This window comes from Psittacula echo (assembly GCF_963264785.1).
Source record: "Psittacula echo genome assembly, chromosome: 14".
In the NCBI taxonomy this organism is placed as follows: Eukaryota; Metazoa; Chordata; class Aves; order Psittaciformes; family Psittacidae; genus Psittacula; species Psittacula echo.
The window spans coordinates 11,099,103-11,107,564 of NC_137750.1; positions in this window are offsets into that span (position 1 = coordinate 11,099,103).

Sequence of the window (8,462 nt, forward strand, 5' to 3'; positions counted from 1 at the left end):
GTGTTGTGGAAGACTGTAAGATGGCTTCAACCACTTTCAGTCACTCTGGTGTTATACAGGACTGGTATCCAGGTATCAAATATTATAACTAGTGCCCAATAATCATAGACTCATGGAATGGTTTAGGTTGGAAGGGACCTTAAAGCTCATCCAGCTCCAACCCCTGCCACAGGCAGGGACACCTTCCACTGGAGCAGCTTGCTCCAAGCCCCTGTGTCCAACCTGGCCTTGAACACTGCCACGGATGGGGCAGCCACAGCTTCTCTGGGCACCCTGTGCCAGCGCCTCAGCACCCTCACAGGGAACAGCTTCTGCCCAAGATCTCCAACGACTCGCTCCAGCAGCTCCACGTCCCTCTTGTGCTGCTGCCCCAGAGCTGGATCAGGACTGCAGGGGGGGTTTCCCCAGAGCACAGCAGAGGGGGAGAATTCCCTCCCTCGACTGCTGCTCATGCTCTGGGGACGCAGCCCAGCACACAGGGGGGTGGTTCTGGGCTCAAGTACACACTGAAACAACGCGCCCAAGTCCTTCTCAGGGTTGCTCTCCATCCAGTCTCCCCCAGCCTGTGTTTGTGCTTGGGATTGCCCTGACCCAGGTGTAGGACCTTGCACTTGACCTTATTGAATTTCTTGAGGTTAGTGTTGGCCCACCTCTTGAGCCTGTCTAGGTCCCTTTGGATGGCATCCCTTCCCTCCAGCACGTCAACCGCACCACACAACTTGATGTCATCGGCAGACCTGCTGAGGGTGCTCAGTCCCTCTGTCCTTGTCACTGACAAAGATGTTAAACAGCAGTTATAATTCTGTAATGATAAATACACCAAAAGAATAAACATAAACGAGCTGAAGCCCTTACCCCTGCACAAGGTCCCACATTGATGCGTATTCTGAGGACAAACCTTTTTCTCTTCTGTGACAATGAAAACTGTAGCTCTGAGCAACAGCCCACAGGAAAACATCAAGCCCCTGCCATGTTTTCCTGTACACAGATCTTCCTTTGGCTATGAGATTCTTTGCCAGAGTTGAGGATCTCAGCCTTTTCCCTTGCACACCCAATGCTTGTGGGATGTCAGTTACATTAAACTATGCAGCAATGTTGTCCTAAACATTTTATCAGTTCTTTGTATAATCACAAGATACTATGTTAAAATGATCAATCCAGATCAAATAGTTAAGAAATGCCAGGACAAAAGAAGACACTGGAGAGAAGGAGTTAATTTGCTGCATTTAAAGTGTGTGCAAAAGAGTCCACTGAGCAGGACTTCCTACAAATGTTAGTTCTTAATAAACGCAGTTCATGCTCCATAGCAAAAGTTCTTGCTGGATCAGCAGTAGTCCGTTTGACATGACATGTTAGTAAATCACAGAAGAAATTCAACACCGTATTTGACAGTGACAGTAGAACAGGTGCATCACACTAATGTTTCTGGACTTTGGCAAATCTTCAGGAGTGTTTAATTTCATTTCACAACAAGCGAAAGAAAGATAAGAATTTTTCAGATTGGCCAGTAGCTTACTTCTCCTTTAACATGTTTCTTTTAACAAATATTACCTCTATAGTGACACAACTAGGCATACCAGTATTTTCAGACTGGGATCATGAATGTAGCCAGCTGAGACAAAGCAAACGGCAAAGCACCAAAGCCATCCTAATCTGACATCTCTTCTTCATTTCAGTCTTGAACACAAAAGTGAGGCATAAATTTAATGTGTTCTTGTGAGACAGAGGGACACATCCAGTCAAGACACTTCAGGGTACAAGAACATGTTGGGCAACAGATGACATAATTATCAAGGAAAGATAATTCTCAGCCATCACCAGATTCTTACTCAGCAGAGTAAGACACTGGTTTACAAACAATTTCTCTGAGACTGAATAGCAATTCTACAGTAAGAATAAAGATATGCTATCCTTCCTGGTGCCCCCAGAGGCTTCTGATGGACATTTTACTCTGTGTTCAGTAATTATATTCCTGGCTACAGTTTCTTCAGATTTGGGTTCCATAAAATTGGTCTTGAAACCTTTTTGAAACTTTGGTGTCTCTTTTTACATACTTAGTGGACTGGGCAGAGTGAAAAGTTACACGGAAGACAGAGTAGTTTTGCTGCTGTTAGCTGTCCTGGGAAACCACCTTTCAAACTTAATACACTCAGGTCTTGGCAAGTTATCAGGTTCCAAAACCTCCTCTTCAGACTCATGTGGAAGGAGTTTGGGACTAGATTCTCTTTGAGCATCCAGTATAACATTCTGATTTCCGAGTCTGTCTCCTTGCTCAAAGGAGAGAAAACTTGAGGCAAGTAACTAAGACCAAATGAACTGCCACATTGTATAGCTCATTCTCTTAATAAATTGTCAACAGCCAGTTAAAAAGTCATTACAGCACTGATAAATCAGATATTAGTGGAACGTATCCTTTACAGTTAAACCTTTTTCATAGATCATTCAAACCAACTCACAAGGCAAATAAGGGAGAAAGCTCAGATTCTAGCATATTGGATCAAAAATTGCATATGCGATATATCATCACCTTGGTTTAACATCTTATATTTATTTTCATCTCCCAGGCTAATAGGAATTATCTAATCAGGGAATAGATTTAAGAAGGAATGATGGATGAATTGTTATATTACTCTACTTCTTTCACTGTTTCACTTGATATCTGAAAATGAAAGTCCTCAACCCTTGGGCTCTCATTCTATGAGCAATATTAAACTCTTTTTATAGAAAATAAAAATAAATAAATACCCCATATATATATATAAATAGAGAATACTCCAGTATTTTCATAGGAGGCAACTTCAGATCCACACAGGAAACACTGCTCTAGCCAACTGCTATTTAGCATCAAACTTCTTACATCTGACTCTGAGAAGGCAGAAAAGGCCAGCCAAAAGCTATTCTAACCAAGATCATTATTTTAAAACTAGCACGGTCTGGCTGGTGGAGTGAAAACTGCTCTTTAGTGGCACTGATAGATTGTGCCCTGACACCAGTTGGTGGATGCAGAAACATCCATTCTCATACTCCTCCGCAGTGTCAGCACTGCCAAACATGACAGTGCTGTTCTGCTTAAGTTATCAGTGACAGAGAGTTTCATAAGATGTTTAATTGTCTGGATTTCAGTATGTATATAATATAACATACAGAGAAAATTTCCATTTGACATGAAATATAAATGCCACTATCTGCTTAGCTTCAATTGGAAAAGACCATCTTGCCGATATAGACTCAGACATTTTCAGTATAGTAGGTTTCACTGTCTAAAAATGTGACTTCTGGTTCTTGGTCTTCTAAACTCATCTTCTTTGGAAAGAAATAGGTACCTCTGTAGGCGATAGTCTTTTCATCAAAATGGTCATAGAAGGAAGTGCCTTTCAGAGCAACTTACTTCTTCCCATGTGCTACAGATTGAAACTCCAAGTTAATAGCTTGAACCATGACAATGACCATTCCAGGCCAGACCAAATGTCCAGCCAGTCCAGAAGGTGTCTAAAGCAGTTTCCTAGCGTAATCCCACAGCATATTATATTTCCTGTTGCCATTACTATCACAAGGCCAGAAGTCGTGAACTAGCTTAGCAATACAAGAACTCATCAGAGCTTGCCTGGACTTGTAGAGCCTTAGGCTTGATTAGTTTTGTTTAGCTGAAGCAGCAAGTTTCCTAACAGTCTGGAGGCAAATGTGTAACTTGATTTTACCTTTAGCCTCGTTTGTGAGAAGAAATTATACCCTATAAGTTAAAGATCTAAAAAAAAAGCCCAAGTGAGCACTAGGTAACTGGATTTATGGACTGAATAAATAAATAAATAAAGATTAGCAACAGACTGTTCAATAGTGTATAAAAATAATGCCAAGAGGACCCCAAGACAGAGGACGATGAAATCCCAGCAACATCATACTCTAAGTGGCAAAGAACTCAAGATGCTGAAGACTCACTCTGTCAGGAAGGACCCTTGACCTCAGAAGGCTAGAAAAATGAGAACTTAGCATTTTTAAAGAAGAAGCAGATACTATTAAATTCATTATTTATTCATTTTGACTGTATCATGAAGCACCACTGGGAGAAATTGGGCAGTTTAAATTTTAGGCAATGGTGACTGAACAAATAATATGTTTTTTTAACTAGACTGTCAAAATAGTGATTAGACTAATAACGAATTTTCTTGGATTCAGGTGTGCCTTACCACTGACATCTGGGGATGTAATGGATGTGTAGGTCATGGAACGGTCCGTTGCAGATCCAGAGGACAGGGAGCAGCAAACCTCAGTACTGTTTTTCCTCTCAACAGCTCCATCTCTATGTGAAGCATTTTCCCTTGTCCATGTCCCAGACACAGTTGCCCAGGTTCCCTGCAGCCCTCTTTGTCAGCTCTGGGTAGGGAAACAAGGAAAGCAGCTCTTATTCAGCATGCCTTGCTGTTCCTTCTGGGATATTGCTTGAAGGACAAGGTTCCCATCTAACCCCCAGCCCAGGTGGGACCCCTGTACAAAGCTACCACCACAAACCACCCTCTGGGCTGAGGCTGTGGCAGGCTTCTGCCCCAAAACCCCTTCCCCATGCAGGCTGAAGGCTAGAGCCTGTCATGTGCCTAACTGGTAGTTGGTTTGTACTCCTCCAGCTCTGTGTTGGCGGTGGCACCTCCCCAGCAGCTGGCATCACCCAGTTGTTTGCACCCCTGACCCAGTGGGTCCTTTAGGCACAGCAACAGCCCTTACAGTGGCCAACCTCCTTTTCCTGGACCTGTGGGAAATATTGTCCTCATGCTGGAGCAGGCATACTCTTATAGGACTGTGGCCCATGGATGCATGCTTGCAAGTCACACCTCAGCATCTGAACCCAGTGAGCATCCAAAGTCATGGCTTGGCAGCCATGGGATGAATGCATGGAGTACTACGTGCAGTGGCAGCATCTGAATCTGCCTGTACTCAGCCTGCCTACATGTGCAAACAGAGAGATGTCATCCCTCCCATGGAGCAAAGCCTGTCCTGGCACCAGAGAAGCAGCACAATGGGTTCCAAGCTCTCTGTAGAGAGATTTGGCTGATCCTGGGTTGGACCCATAGCCATCTATCGGTAGTAATAATGACAACAGTAATTTTCAAAGAAAATACAATTTTTCAGAAATATCATTAATTTTCAGTTGGGAACATACAGGGACACGTGGTAAACTTCTTTTTCCTGCCATATATGAATTGTGCAATGACTTCTTAAAATGGACCAAGCTGAAATAGGGGTCTCTCAGGGTCTGACTTGCTATGAAAATGCCTGTTCTATACTGGGCTGAAGAATCCAATAGCAAACACTTCTCTAAGGACCCCAGCCCAGACAGTTATTTTTATGGATGCTTGTGTCACTGCTCCTTGGAGTTGGGTTTCATCAGAAAGAAGCTAGTGTTTCGCTGACATCTTAAGATATGAAGGAGAGCTTTGAGCTCTCTGAGGAGTGAGTGAAACATTTGGCTTGACCAGCTGCACAGAGAATGTGATCTGATCCAAATGTAAGAACTGAGGGATTTATACATTTGTTTCAGGCATTGCAAATTCACTTTAAGAAATTATTCTCCCTGCACACATGCACATGCATGTACTCCCTTACACTTTCATGTACTCACACAGCACTTATGATGCTCTGACATTTTCCTTCAGGGTTGGTCTTGCTGCTGCTATGAGGAGCCTGAAGTCTTCCTGGGAAGAAACCTCTACGTGATGTACAGAGTACAAAGAAATTGAGTTCATTCATGATCAGCCAGACATTGCATTGTATTGGCATCTAGGTATTTATGTTACTCGGAAGACAAAATGCTGGATAATTCAGTGAAGTTTATGCTTGAGTTGTTTCTGTAACTCAAAGTAACTTTTGAATAGAAAAGAGTTCTTCTTGACTATATATGTATCTTTTATAAGCCAAGTGCTCTTTAGATGTCTTCTCCATCTCCACTGATACCTGAGGGAATGGTTTCTACATTATGTCTGAATTTGGCTTAAAAAATCAGACTCTGTTCAGCAAGAAGACAGAAGATTCAGAAGAAGGACAATTTGCCTGCTTGAATCCTGTTGCTTTTGAAGGGTTCTTCTCCCTTCTTCTTTGGCTGACTTACTTTCTAAAAAGCTTCCTATCTGTCAACACTGACTGGTTAATTATTGCATTTAAAATAGATGAGAAATGCTAAGATTTGTGTCTTACAAGACAGGCTGTGGAGCTTTCCAAACGTGCTTGTCATTCACTAGTTACCTAAGACACTGCCAAAATATCTTTAGCAGTGGTTATTGAATTTCTCCCACTCCAGCCAAGGTCAGCTAAAAGGTTAGCTTTATCGTAAGAAAACAAGCCTAGGGGAAGAGTGGCATAGGAACAATGAACAGGCAGTGAGTCTCACCCTCCTTTATTATAAGCTTCCACATTAGAAATAGAGGAAAACGGCAACTGCCTACATTCTATTAAATGCAACACTAATGCTCTGAAGCATTAGTTAAACTTCTTATTGCCTAAATAAGTGCCAGATACAATTGTTCTTAAATGTTTAGTGTTAGCTGTTACGGTCACTCAGAAGCAGCCTCAGCCTGGGGAGACAGGCAGCTTTTGAATCCCTAAATCTTTTGGGATCTTTTAGGTTACACAAAGTGTAATCTAAAAATCTCTTTCAGTTTCCAGGATGTGTAATCAAATGTACGGTGCTGGAATACCTAGTGATTACAGCACATGCTGAGATAGCAAAACAGCTATGCTGTGGGGTGGGCTCTCAATAGCCTGAGTGACCATCAAATAATATACTATGACAATTCTGTGATGATTATGATATAGGCCACTTCATGTAGAACAGAATTTAACATTCAAGATTTGTGGACTAGAAGAACAGCAGACAAGAGAATACAGTTAGCAGACCTCTGATTCTTTATCAGCTTGACAGTTAACTTAAGCCAGTTTGTTTGTGACAAAATCGGGGGTGTTAGAGAGTATAAAAGGGAAGCATTTGGGAATGAGAATAGTGAAAAAGGAAAGAAAGAGAGAGTAGGTGTATAGCAAGAGCAAGTATCCTACAAACGTTCACCTGACTGATCTCTGAGATGTAATTCTCTTTTTTTACCCAGAAAGAATTGAGTTAAACTCTACCTACCAGGTGGTAGTTCATCCACAGAACTCAGCCCACAGTTTCTTTCATAAAGAGATCTGGAACAAAATCTGAATTTCCTTCAGCTGATTGGTGCACTCATTAAAACAAAAAAAAACAAGAAAGAAAAACAAAAAAACCCCAAACAAACCAACCAAAGAAAACAAACAAACAACAACAACAACAAAAACACACACAAAAAATTACAACAAAAACACACAAAAAAAATTACAACAAAAAGTCCCAAAAAACTTTGTGTGATATTGTTGTCAGCTGTGCCATCAGAATTAGAAGAGAATGCTTAGAAATATCAATATGGGAGTAAATCAACAGTGTATATGGTATGATATAGGAAGCATAGACTCATTCTGCTGTTCCCTGAGTAAAAGGAGATCTCCCATGAATGTTGGAAGATGATAAGCAGAAATGTCAGAACACTAATCCTTCAGACCAAATCTTCTCATTGCTTCACTTCAACTTACATGTCGCTGTGAACTGGACATGGAGATGGTAAGGACACACTCTCTTTATTAGATTTGATAAGTATTGGATCAGATTAAATAAATTCCAGGGAATACATTCTATATCCCCCATGGAACTTGCCTGTTAAATATGGAGTTTAACATGCCATGTTACCTTCTTAAGATGTTCTTTAAGAATCTGTTTGAATGTTCCTCACAGAGACTCTGTGCCCTGAGGTGGGGGGGCAATGGAATTTTGAACTGATTTCTTGAGATAACCCAATAATTACAATTACTAATGTGGGTTGTGGAATAATTCTGTGGGAAGAAAGGCAGTTGGGACCAATAATGCAAAAGGCAATGTCTGGGCCTAAACGTAAATCTCCAGAGAATATTATTTGTGAAAACTGGCTTGTTCTACAGTTCATACAAGACAGTGGCATAGATGTCCATCCTTTCTTAATCCTGCTCTTGCTCTCAAGGACTAATATGTGCCATGCACTGTGTGTTTGTAATTCAGCCTTAATACACAAAAAAGGAAGTTAACATTCCATGTCTCCACATAGGGAATTTGGAAAATGTGCTCTTATACACATGAAGTCTTTTTCCACCACTAACTCCCTGTTCCACACACAGACTAAAGCAATTTAGTCCCTGAAATGTTCCTGAAACAGCCAACTGAAAGGAGAAAGGTGAGTAAATGTAAACCCTTCGGTTGAAAATTGTCAGTACTGAATGTGCAGCCAAGGTAAATAATGCACACACCTCCTATTTCATAGCAAATATTAAGTAACTCTTAGGTGACACTCAGAGTTCTATTTCGTTCGCACATGTGTGTTTAAGCAGCTGAGTGACTCCAGTTACAGAGCAGGTGAGTGAAGTAAAAAGGGTTT